Source organism: Rhyacophila brunnea, unplaced genomic scaffold (assembly GCF_057557595.1).
Source record: "Rhyacophila brunnea isolate RB1 unplaced genomic scaffold, BYU_Rbru_1.0 scaffold_19, whole genome shotgun sequence".
In the NCBI taxonomy this organism is placed as follows: Eukaryota; Metazoa; Arthropoda; class Insecta; order Trichoptera; family Rhyacophilidae; genus Rhyacophila; species Rhyacophila brunnea.
In genome coordinates, this window is record NW_028232848.1 from 26,382,329 (window position 1) to 26,396,393 (window position 14,065).

A 14,065-nucleotide genomic window follows, 5' to 3' on the forward strand; every position below is an offset into this window, starting at 1 on the left:
TCACATATAAACTGTAAAACTGTATGGCAAATCAAAAATGTATTCGCTTTTGGCATGTTTAAAATGGGGTTGTGATATAATATGTAGATACACTTATTTAAATAATATATTCAAAATGTCATAATATACTAATATCAAACACTAACCAACCCCTATTATGGGATCGCGCTAGGAGACACATACGATTCAACGCGCACGAGCTGATGCGATTATCGTGAAATTGTTATAATAATAATAATAATACATATATGTCTGCGAATTAATATTACGAGAGAAATATAATGTTCCCCCGCGAAAAAGTTTAGAGATAATGCCAAAGATTATGCACGAGTAACAGGAAATCAATCGAGACGATGCGACGCCATTTTTCATTTATTACACCGTACCGACCAAATAATATGTTTTCGATTCCAGTGTTAAAAACATTTTTTATTAAATCTATCGGTTAAATATTGTTGACAACAATATAGCTTACTTACAGCTTTATAATACAACTCTTTTCCTACCATCGATTTTAAGTCCAGAAATTTACACAGAAAAAAATAAGAAACAGGCAACAATAACTAAACAGGAATAGTTACTTTAATAACGCCTGTACACGTTCATGAATTTACTTGCAGCAATAGTGTGTATTTTAAACTATCGCGATAATAACTGTTTAGACGTAAAAGTGCTGACTGTCGCGCCAATTTCATTCTTCAAGAGTATGCGAGACGCGATGTAGTCATTTTATAGTACAGGTCGTGAAAATCGTTTAACTTCAAAATGAGTCTGCGCGGTATAGTTCGTTTTTTTACCGGCAGGTTTTCCACTATCGTTCTACTTACTGCTTAGGCGCAGATATCAAACAAATTCCAACTTCATGGAGATCTGATAGCAACCGAGGCCGACTTTGCGGCATTCGAGAAATTTGCAGCGTTGTATGGGGAGCGGGATAGTCTCGACTCTTCTGAAGACTCATCCATTTCAATTCGTGACACTCAATATGCGGGTACACAAAGCGCTTAACGTCAGCGGACAGCAGAGCCAGTCCAAAAAAAAAATCTTTCTTAACTTTCTTCTTTAAGCACTACGGTGCATGGTTGCAGCATCAGTCCCGTGCGGCTTCGTCTCGGGACGGAATGAGCACTTAAAGCGTCATGGAAAGCAGCCGTGCATATCCACGGCTGTGCATATATGACGGGTGGTGGTGGGAATTTTAACGGGTATGTCACGTAAAAATTCAGAAGCTTCCGAACTTTTTGATTCATGCATGCAATCTTGCAACTTGCATGATAAAACGTCTTTTTAGACGTGAATTTTCTTGTTATGGCCGCGATAATAGGTACTGTCAACAGTAAATCCACGCACGTGTAGACGGAGTATAAATCTATGTCCAAGATTACATCGATGACACTGTTTTAGTATACTGCTCTATCGATTCTTTTCAAGAAACAATCGTCAGGCTGCTACAATTTGTCTGGCGTTTTAAAATCAATGTGAAAAAAGCGAACAATAACCTTACACCTGGCCTGGTCCAAAATGTCTTCTTCTCAGCAATAAAGGGAACATCGAGAGTGTGTAGCTATATTATAGGATTATGGATATATTGGAGATGGCACAAGTGGTAAAGAAAACTCGCTGTCCAAATGGGAACGGCTGGATCAATATTCAAATTAAACACAATGTCTGGAATTCACAGCTGTTAAAACTATATCGAAAGAAAAGGTATTGACACTTCTTTGACGGCCCGCCCTACTCATAGCCTCCACATCCTGAAGCGGCCCCCCCTACCTATCGCTAAGGATAAGGGCAGTGTGATGCTCTACAGTAGCGTTTTCCAAATGATGTACGCGGTAAAATTAATATGTATATTTAATGTTTTTTGTATATTTAAATACATCCATTTGAATTATGATGTTATCGAGTATTGATACACAATTTAAAAAAATTTACAACCACATAATTTTAAATAAAAATATTACTGATAGAAAATAGCACCGCAGGCGACTTTTTTTACTATTAAGTGTAGCAAATTTGTGAAAATGTGTTTATCTCACTCATCTGGTTAACTCGCCTCGCCGGGCCCCTCCTGAGCCCGGGCTCCCAGGCTAGAGCTCTGTCAGCCCCCCCCCCCCCCTTGTGGGGGCCATGGCCTTACTCATAATACATACTTTACTAAAACATAGATCACAGAACAATCGTATAGGTACTAAGAAACTTTGAGAACGGTATGTGCTGGTATGAATTTGTCAGAAACGTGGATATAATGGGATAAAAGAGCAGCCTATGCAGCCTCTCATCACATCTAAGATGAAGGTGTGATGTTAGACTTGTCTTAGCCACGTTTGCCTCAAAAGAGTATCAGTGTGACCTTTCTTTTATTCAAGCCAAACGAATAGTACCATCGTCAAGGTGTATACGGCAGAGTTACGGAATGCTGTCATGGCCTAGAAAGTTCAAGAAGACTGGCGAGCATATTATGGATTATTGGAGGCGCCGCACGGAAATGGACAAAGAAGAATACGTAGGTATGCGAAAAAGAATCATTCCAGAGTAACAGAGGTTAATCCTGAACCGTATCGGTGGTGACTGACAAACCACTGGATAGATTCTAAAAAATAATTGTGTGATGCCTATGAAAGATTACAGTGACGAACTTTAATTATAAACTATACAAGAATCCTCGATTTTCTATACATTTATAAATAATCCCACCGAGATAAGAGAAACCCTTACAACGGATGAATGATCCGTGAATTATAAAGAAGATGCTTAATGAATGTCCAGAGAGGTAATTGTTGCAATACTGACTCTGCGCTGTGAAGATAATAGATGCCAAAGAGTTGCTACTGATGCTGGTAAAAGGGTTCAGCGGAGGGCCAAGTATCTTGGAAGTCGACACAAAGTCTAGATTTTGGTTATAGCACCATTGAATTAAAATAGCTAATTACTATATGTAGTATATAAGTATCTACTATACTTAAATGTGAGAAAAATTTTAAGACTAGGTAGGTCTAGTATCACATAACACGGAAGAATTTGAAATGCAGTCTGTAATGGAGATAAATTTAATGTTAAGAGTTCTATGGACGGATAAACTCTCCTTCGCAAAATCATATTATTTTTAAATGTTGTTATAAAAATAGCTGTATTTAATGAAATATATTATTATACATCATATCAAAAGTAGATAACTTAATCTCTTAACAGGGACATTTGCTGCGAGGTATAATACTTAGAAATACGCCCCTGTTTGCAGAAGCTTATTGTGTCGCGGATTGAATCCCCCACCCCCACATTTCCCCCTCAAGCCCCCACGCGGCTATACATTATGCCCAGTGCTTCACAGTGAAGTGTATAAGGTTATTTTTTTATATTCACCATGTCCACTTTGGAAGAACCACATGAAATCGGCAATGTAGATTGTAGGGGTATCTCAACTGACTCGAGACTGATTTTTTCAAGACTTTTTTAGTTTGATTGACCTAATTGACTCATATTTGTATATTGGCTGCCTCCCAAAGAAATTTCTGGACTAATTGTTCTGGATTCATACGAAACAGCATGTGACCACACGCGCAATTCGAACCCGCGACCAAAGTCTTCAGAAGCAGACATTCTGTCACTTGCCGCATCCCTGACTCGCTTGGGTATCACAAATGACCCTAGGTGCCAGTGCGGAAGTGAGATTGAAGATATTAATCACGTTGTTTGGCAATGTCCTCTGTATGATACCCAATGACAGAGGCTTCTTGAAGAACTATGCAAATGAAAGTACCAATTGCCACTGGATCTTTCGATATTTTTTGCTCGAATATCAAGGCGTTCCAGTGTGTCCAAGTATTTCTGAGGGAGTGTGGCCTACAATTAGCGTAAATTGTATTTTTTCTTCTTCTGTAAATTTGAATTATTATACTGCATGAGTAATTGTAATAATATGAGTATTAACAGTGTATATGTAAACGTAAAGATAAATAAGACTCAGTTGAAACTTCGTAGCTTAATAATAAAAAAGGCCTTGTATAACATATTATGTAATATATCAGAAAATCAAAACATTACTTATTGAATCTTTTGCGGCAGGTAACAGAATAAATTTAAACAATATTAAGACATGTTGTAAATGCAAAACAATTATTGTAAATACGCCATCGTCCTATATGAGAAGGATTTTTAATTTCGTTACAGTGTCTACTAAATACAATATTATTTTCAATTCTGGATATACACCATGCATAAACGAGAACTAGGTGAAAATCCGTTGGCGGTTTTGTGGAAAGAAATATTTGAAAGTTCATAATATGAATATACTGTAATGACTGGACAGAACAACGTAAGACTTGAAGACGCTTAGCTGAAATAGTTGGAAAGCATCGTCTCTGGATTACCGAAGGTGGGTAATGTTACTAGAGCTGACTAAAAACTATAAAATATTGGAGAGCCAAGAATAATATACATACAGAGCCCAAGTGAAGTTTATTTTACACTTAAATGAGATTGATAAAAACAGTACTTACATACATTCGTCAAATGTAAATATAAATAGCATGGTATTGCTATCATTATTGTACCTATAATCTTTAGATTAGAAATATATCAAAACAGAAAGCGCAGACAGAAAAATTGTTTGGAGGGGGTCAATTTTGAAAAAATAATATCTACAATATTTTTTCTTGATTTTAAGGTGGGGGGAGGCGAGGTTAACAAAATCTACCAGATGCCACTGACTGACTAATGGTTCTCACCTACGACTAATAATTGCGAGCTGTTGCATCCACAAGTTTATTGAGTATCGACTGCGCGTAGTTTAACTATAAGAATCGTTAGTGTCCGTTTGTGTCATCCGTGCTATCTTGTCTTTTAGATATATCGAAATATTAAAGCAAACATTGCATGCCCCAGATTGTTGTACCAATTAATGAGTGCCACGGGTTTTCTATTGGCTATAAGCCTTGCGTGTCGTACGAGAGGAGTAGGGCCAATCCATTGAAAAATTTAACCATTGAACCCAAAACATTCGGGTCATGATCCTCAGTCATGAGATCCTGCCAAAAAATTAAAAGAAGTAATATTCCATTCACCTAAATAATTTGTATGTTTTTCCGTTTCTGGGTGGGTGTCCGAGCCCGAAAATCACCCAATGTGTGTGCGCCTGTATCAAGGTATACACACCACTGTGTCTACAGAGGTAGCACTGGGTAGATATACCCATACCGACATACAAACATACAGACACAGAAGGTGGTTACTTGCTCCTCATATATCCATATTATACCATACCATTTAGCATCCTTCACCGCGAAGCGGGATGCCATATTGAATTTGACGCTAAGTACATTACTTATCCACAGACAATAAGCGAGACGAATTTCTTTTTATATTGCGGCATGTTCCCTGTTTTGGCTGCGAATTAATTTGACATGCCATCAACGGGAGCGACGAGATGAAAATGAGACGTGGCACAATATGATTGTTATTTTTGCGGAGGCGCGGGAAATATTCTCATTCTTCAAATTTCGAATCTCTTTCGAATTGTAAGAAAGAAATTCTAAATTTGATTTCAACAATCAAATTTGAATAAATTGAATATTATTCATATTCAATTTTGCTTTTGAATATTGCCATAATTTTTACATATATATACACCGCCCCCTTAAAATTAGTAACCTTAACTTTATATTGGACGATTAGGAGATAAATTCCTCTAAAGTTTTATTTCAGAAAACACATTGATAAAATGATACAATAGGTAGTTAAATCCTATTTAAATAGTGATCACCGGTTTCGCCCGCTTCCAAGGACATTTATACAAAAACTATTTATACAAATCGTGAAATAATTAGATAAATATATTTTTGATAAAAGCAAACAATTATATTAGGTACATTACCTATATTTTAACAAAATTTTATGTTAAAAATATTAATTTTATGAGGGCAGCATAGTAAGTCAAATTCAGTAAGGTAGGTACTTAATTTAAGAAAAAACACAACCAAAAATACGGTGAAAGATTTAGTGAAATGAAAATATTTTCTAATTGAATCAATAGATATTGTACTTTTACGATCTGAAAATATGACATAAAGATTTAGTAAGGTACATTGTACGTTTAAAATGAAACCGATAATAAACACTTGATAAGGATGACGTGTCTTTGCTCATTGCATTAGTGTCGTCTAAATAATTATGATGTCAGGTTGTGGGATTCATATTTAATCTTGTACTTATTAGAACTACTAAAAAAGTTTTTTGGGATAACGTTTTATGGGATCCCATGATTGAACACATAAACGCCTGTGTACCTACTGAATTTGAAGTCTCTGGGTAAACGGGAAATTGGAGAAAATGTAGTTTGTAGTTTAATGCACAGATTTAGGTATATAGAGAGCCTAAGTGAAGATTGTATGAGGTTGGTAAAAAGAAATCGTTTCCGGAAACATGTTCGCGAATTCCACCACTGGTGAAGAGTCTTCACATCCGGTTTGGTAGAGTAGTGGTATCACTCGCGTGTATCAACGCAACTCCATTGTGTATCTTTACTGAGATGTATTTAATCTGTTTGCATGCGAAGCATTGTGTGTGGGGAAGGGAGTCACCGGCGGGCGGGAGGTAAGAGGAAAGCGCGCGCGAAGAGGAACAGGGCGGGAAAAATGAAAAAGGAAAAGTATTACAAACTCTCCGCCGTTACTACGCACGTAACACGTTGGTAGAGCTGGCCACAGATGGCAGGGTATTGGTCATTACATTTTAAAAATAGAAGATCACTATTCTATATTTAAATACTTTTTTCATAAGTAATTAATTAATTAGGTATACGAGTATATCTCACGAACAAATATACCCATTTTTTTTCAAAGAGTAACCTAACTAACTCTTCTAATAATTATTATAATGATAATGTTATTAATTGTGTTTATTTGTTTACGTTTATTTATAATAATTATTAATTTACATATGAAAATTTGCAAAGCATAGTAATTAATATACAATTACCATGAATAGTGGGAACCGATTAATCAATCCGTCAGTATGTTATAAAATCGTAATGTCAGTAACTAGCGACATCTTTACATTGTATTAAATTAATAGTTTATAATCGTAACTAATATTTGTATGAAGATAACTAGCGCCTCACATTGGAAAAATAAAAAAGTTTGATATGTTCCTATATAGCATATTCAGAATATTCTAAAGTTTTCATGTGATACCCAAATATGCCAGAACGACTTTCTTCACGTTACATCACCATGTTCGATCCAAGAGAATCATGTTAGTTATTTTCTCAACCTATTACTCTGGGTCCAAACACACATTTAAAAACAATATGTGAGTTTGCCATAACTTGATTTGAACCTGAGACTCTGTATTACATCACATTGATCACTTTCTTAGTGTGTAGGTATTGTTATTATTTTCGTTTGTTAATATCGTTTACCGCCGTTCAACGGGCAATCTTCGTCACTGTGTATATTATATATTAGGTAGCGGATCAAAATGTTTCTCAATGTATGTGTTTAATCCAGTGCACGGATACAACAGGTTGCACGAAACACGATAAATCATTTCTCGCAATGAAAGAACTCTTATAAGATTACATACAGATTAGATACATAAGCATAACCCTTTCAATTTACATTAGTTTAGTTACGAGTACATAATTATAACGTTAATAATACATACATAATATGGTCGCGAATAAGTAACTACTTATGAACAACCCACGTAGACTTCATACAGATAACGGTTATAAGACATTCGACAAATTCTTGTTCTTTCTCAAACACCTGTATAGAAAAACAACATGTTTTTTTTAATTATTTCCATAATATAAGCTGATTAAATGTAATTTAACTTATTATGTTGTTTGTCAGACGCGGGATTCAGATAAAAATACACATATATGAGCCTACCAAAAATCACTTATGGAAAGATTGTGTTTATATTGTGTACTCTCAAAACGCGATATTAAAAGTAGTCTACGTAGAAACTTAACCTTAATTCTTATAGTAAATACTTATTACATATTGGCCTGACTACAAAAGTATTATTCATTACTTCTTCAAATAATATTTTGACACATCTACATAATAAATGTACATACAAATTTGACTTTCTGTGTAATCGCGTAAAAATATTGCTAGGTAACATTCACGGTATCTACGATGAAATATTTAATTTATGGCAACCCATTGTATATGAATACACCCATGTTTTTCGATCACTTGAATGATTTATTGAATGGCTATGGTATGCGGGCCTTCAATATCCTTAATATCGAAGATTACCCGACAAGAAAATTGCCTCTCAAAACACCTGAAAACTTGAAACGAATATTCTTAGAAATCGTCCGTTATTTTTATTGGCTCATTTAATAACAAATCAATCCCTCCATATAATATAATCAATCTAATCTTATATTTGTATACCTACTAATATAATATTATAAAAGTAACGAAGTATAAAATAACCAGGTCAGAAATAATGTTATACTTGCAGCGAAGTAAATAACAAAGTTGTCAATTTCGTTAAAATAATTGTTCGTGTATCATGAATATCTTTTAATCATTAAATTTAATATATTTACAACTCAGCTGTCTATAATTGATTAGGCCAGCGGTGGCGAACATATGGCACGAGACCCACGTTTGACAAGGGCGGAAATAGTACTGGCGGGGGAAGAAATTGTAGAGATTCAAGAATAGATAATAAAACTGAAGGCGTCCCCTATAAAAAGGGTCTATATAATATATTGGTGTCATAAGTGGTTTTATGATATTTAAAGGGCCTAAAACCTATTTTATCATATTATTAGACCTATTTAACTTTCATAATATCGCCACACTTCTTTTCAAAATCCGTTTGAAAAGGTTGGTTAACGTGGCAGAGGGGTCTACATGCGATGTATAATTTGATACTTTTACTTTGATTTATTTTATTTTTCATGTTTTTATTGTTTTCTCTAATATATGTTATCTTAAAATAGTATTTTTAAAATGAGAAAATGTTTATTTTTCAAAACATACACATAAAACACTGAAAGTGTTGTTATTTATTTCGTTATATTCGTGTTTTTCATCTCTCCTCAAAAATTTTATTTTAGCAAACATATTATTATCCTTTTTATAGGGACGCCTTCCTCATGAAACTCAATTCTCGTTTCTTGATTAACTATTAATGAATTGCAATAATGTTTTTCAGAAGTCAGAATTCTGTAAAAAAAAAAAAAAAAAAATGAGTGCCGAAAGTAAGAACTAACTAACCATTTCCGATTCCACGGAACCCTGAGGTTAGGTAACGTTCTCGTTAGAATGCTTGAATTGCAGCAAAAGTAAAGTTGTTGGCATTTTTCAGGATCATAGATGTCAATTAACACTGTTTTTGTGCTATTTCTTAAATTACATAAGACGATATTATCTGGCCGACCATCTGGGTTTCGTCCGCGTTATGACAATATATTATATTTGGAAAGTCTGGAGCGAAATAGAAAAGCTTATACTCTCGTCAAACCAAGCTCGATAACTACCTACTGTCAATGATTGCCTCCGAAGTCATTACGTTAGATTACTGCGCCTTTTCTGTTTAATAATTTTCACTAGGGCGTTATTCATTATTTGATCACACTAATAATAATACAATTAATGCAAAAATAATTGGTAACTTGTTAGCTACTTGTCAAACGTTAGTACGTAATTGACCCATATAAGAATGTTTTCAAATAAATATGTTATCTCAAATAAATACTAAGTACTACTACTACGACATCACCATGTTCGATCCAAAGAGGATCATATGGGTCTCCACAGAGTGGAGGTTGTACAAACAGATTTTTGTTTTTACGAAAAATGGAGGTTAGTCACTTGCTTAACTTGGTCCATACTCCAAAACTCCAAATACAAATTAAAAAACCATGTATATTTGCCAGACCCAGGATTCGGACCTGGGACCCACGACATTGTAAACCGACGCTTAAGCCGCTCGGCTATCGTGGTCGTTAAATACTAGGTACTTATCGATTAAAATTCCATTCAGTTGGTTGATTCCAGTGGTTTTCTGGCACTTACAAATAATTTCAATACCTACTTTCGTAAAAGTTATCAGACACGCTTTTAGATCTAGCGTCTAGGAGGCCATCCATAGACTGAAACCGTATGCGGTTTAGAACCGTGTGCTATATTAAACTTATGATTTCTGTTCAAGTATATAAGCATCTAATCGTATCCGTTTATGCTTATACCATACGCTTACACAAACAAACATAGTGAAAACATATTTTCATGAACAGAAATCATTAGTTTAGTATGGCACACAGTTCTAAATCGCATACGGTTTTAGTCTATGGATGTCCTCTAGATATCGGTTTTTGCGGGATGTTGTGTTGCGCTCTAGTTAACAAGAAGGTTTCCGACCACTACTTTAATAAATACACTAAATAACATGTCGTTGAAAATTAGTAAGGCATCTACGTATCTTCATAACCGCTATCTTCGGAGAAGGGACGATAATATTACTTGCGTATACAATTTTCCAACGTATACCGTTTGCTGTATCATATTATGGTATTAATCCTTTTGTGTACATTCCGTGGGATTTGCTATACATTTAGTTAAGTATTTGACACACAAGAGAATTGCGGTGTCGACTGCTGACAGTTTCCTGATAGTAATAATTATTATATTTACCATTGTGCGGATTGTAGATCGTTTCTCATAGATGTATGCAATTGTACATTTACAAAATTTTACTGTAATTATAGGAACCAAAGTTTAATAGTAAATAGTTTCCTAAAACTTAAATAAAAAAAACACAATGGGTCCATTCCACTGTATATTACAAAATAGTATTTTTAAACATCAAAGAAATAACATTAGAAAACATGAAATCTTACCACATTTAATCAACAGTGCCATTTATAATATGAGTTAAATTAAAATATATATTTTTTAAATATATAAAACAGTGCTAAAACTAACGTTAAATACGTCATTATTTGTAGTTTATGTAGGTAACCTCAGATTCACATTTATAAATACAAATACTTACCTACTCGTTGATAGGTAAGAAAAATGGTGACAAAATTCTGAGGCATTGAGGAAGTCGACCATCATGATTACAAACCACATAGGCATATACGAGAAACAACAACAAAATAATAACAACTTATAGGTATAACAAAAATAATCCATAGTTTGGATACTTTGGATTACTCCTGACGACATATATAAATAAGGTTTGTAATGCCATCACGCCCATCACCATTTGCAAGAAAGATACTTGGATAGTTTAATTCATTAAGACCCGGAAAATAAAAGATGTGTGGTTGAGTCACACTTGGTCCAAAAAGATCAAGATTTTTTTTAATGTTGTAAATCTATACTTAACTATTGTATATTATTAAGATCATTTGGGGCAAAGATGATTAAGAGGGGTGTCATGTAAAATAGTTTACTACTTCACAGGGAAATATGAAAATATTGATCTGTATGAATATACCTAGCCCATGGCGCCCCTCCCTACCTATCGCTAAGGTTACAGGCAGTTAGATTAAAGGCAGTCTGACACTCCACTGTGACGTTTTCCAAATAGTGTCCGAGATCAAATAAAAATCAGTGAGAAAAATCAATTATGGAGTTATCGAGTATCAACACGTCATAACCAAAAATTGCATCGCACAACCGTATATTTTAAAATGTTAATAACTCCGAAGTAAAGTAGCGGCGCAGGCGACTTTTTTACTATTAGAACAAATTTAAGACATGTGTTTATCTCATTCATCTGGTCGACCCGCCACGCCAGGCTCCTAGATTAGACCCCTATCAGCTCCCGCCTTTGTGGGGACCATGACCTAGCTTCCTCCTCAAGATGGCGATATGCGGTACAATATAACATCCGTCAAATTCTTCAATAATTTACCCTATTAAAGTCAACAAAATATGGTTGATCTAGACTGGAAAATCAATAAATACTCCCAACATTTATTATATTTTTTTCCTGTTAAATGATTATGGCTGGTGAGATAAAATCATGTACGGGAAAATCATCGACATTCAAACGAATAGAATATATTGATATTTTAATCGTGAAAACTGTCCGATCGCGTACATGTAGATTTTCCAGCACAATGCCTGTACAAGGAATTCACCATAGAGGTTTTTATTACATCCCGTCTGTACCTATGTTTTTTTTTATTTCGTCCCATTTGACTGTTTCATCGCGCGACGGCGTCCGGCGCTCGCCACCCCCGGGCGACGATCTCCCGGCCACAGAGAAAAAGACAAAAAAATCGCCACATTTCAAAAGGACCGATTTCATTTGCAATTAAAATGCCGTTCGTAAAATCACCCGCCGGCCGGCGCGTAGTGTTCCTCCGCTCTAGAGGGAGTAGTGTGAGGAAATCGTCAACAATGAAGCGAGAATGGTTCACCTTGTTTTCCAACACGAATTGCATCAAACAATCGCAACGTATTACACTTTCAATACAATTTAATATATTTACATCGGTTGCATACGGGTTCTGAAATGATCTTTATAGAACAAATTGTCGCAACTAACTCAATAAAAAATTTGGTACAAGTCGGTTTATGGGAAGCCAGGCGGGAACCGCGCCAATTTTCATGGCCGATTTTCATGAATTCAAGAATGAAAACCTAACCTAACTTAACCTAACCGAACCTAACAAATAATCCAGTAGTTATATCCTCTATTTTCAAAATTTGTTTGCCGCTGGCCCTTATCCATAATTTGTTATTATTAAATTTGAGGATTTTCCTCAGTTGTTATTCATAAATCATTATCATATTAGAATATTATTGAATATTTCTTTCGATTTTGATTTTAAAATTGTTTTAATTAACTACTATAGTTGAAATGCTAGAAGATATCAAGATGGCCACGTATTTTTGTCGATTTATACGTGATGTAAATGAGAACTCTGCCATCCTTGGTAGTATTAACTTGTGTGTCCCTGATAACTATCTTAGAAAAGGAGAACATCAGTAAAGTTATTCGTTCTCCCAAGGTGGAAAACTAACCTGCCATTAGTGATTCCAATTGGGAGGGCAATGACTCTGTTCAACCAAATCGCTTCGGATATTGATATATTCCACCTACGTGTGGATGAGTATTATAGGTGGGCGTTGTTTTATAAATTCTTAAAATGGGATCCACTTAGCTCATTCGGAGTGCTTCCATGCTTTCTATTTTTGTACCTATTTAGTTTTTATACTGTTTTTGTGATACTGCATATATTTCTTTTGTCTTTTCACTGGTTTAATACTATATTTTGTTTTCAAATGTCATGTTATGAACGTGTTAAATTTATAATTTGTAATGTTTACTATATGTTCGAAAAAAATTGAATACCGATACCATGACGTATCAATACATTTTATATTTCGATATGACGGCCCTAGTTACAACACTAAAATATTATAATACCTAATTCAATTCTATAATCGAGAAAATAAACGGTCATCAAATATTTTTAAATAAACGAATGCTGAAAATGAAAAAATAACTTGATTAATTTCTATAGAAAAAAAATACTTATAATATTCTTATCATTTAATTTGTTAATAGTAAAATAATAAATAAAAGTGTTATTTTATAATTTATAGTACTTGACTTCCTAGTGCTTTTATTTAGATATTTAGAGACAATAAGCTAAATTCAGTGATGAAATTGTAAAAACTTTCTTGTACACAAGCTTTGGGTTTGTACCAACAGATGGTTACATAGGAAAACATTTTCTTTCATTCTCATATTTTTGGAAAAAGGGTTAAATAAGACAATATAAATTAATATACAATAATAATATAAACGATACGTATTATTTTAGCTGATTACAAAACTACATTTTTTTATAATAAGATAAAGTATGAGAAAAATATGGAAAAATTACTGTAATAAGTTTTACCACAATTTTATTAATAACTAAATAAACCCACGACTTCATCCGCGTAAATACGGTAATTAAAAGAAGACAGATATTATATAGAATGCAGAAATATACTATAATATAAATACAGCATCGAATTGATTTTGGATAGACAACGGATGGATATATTCACACCTGACCTCATCACCC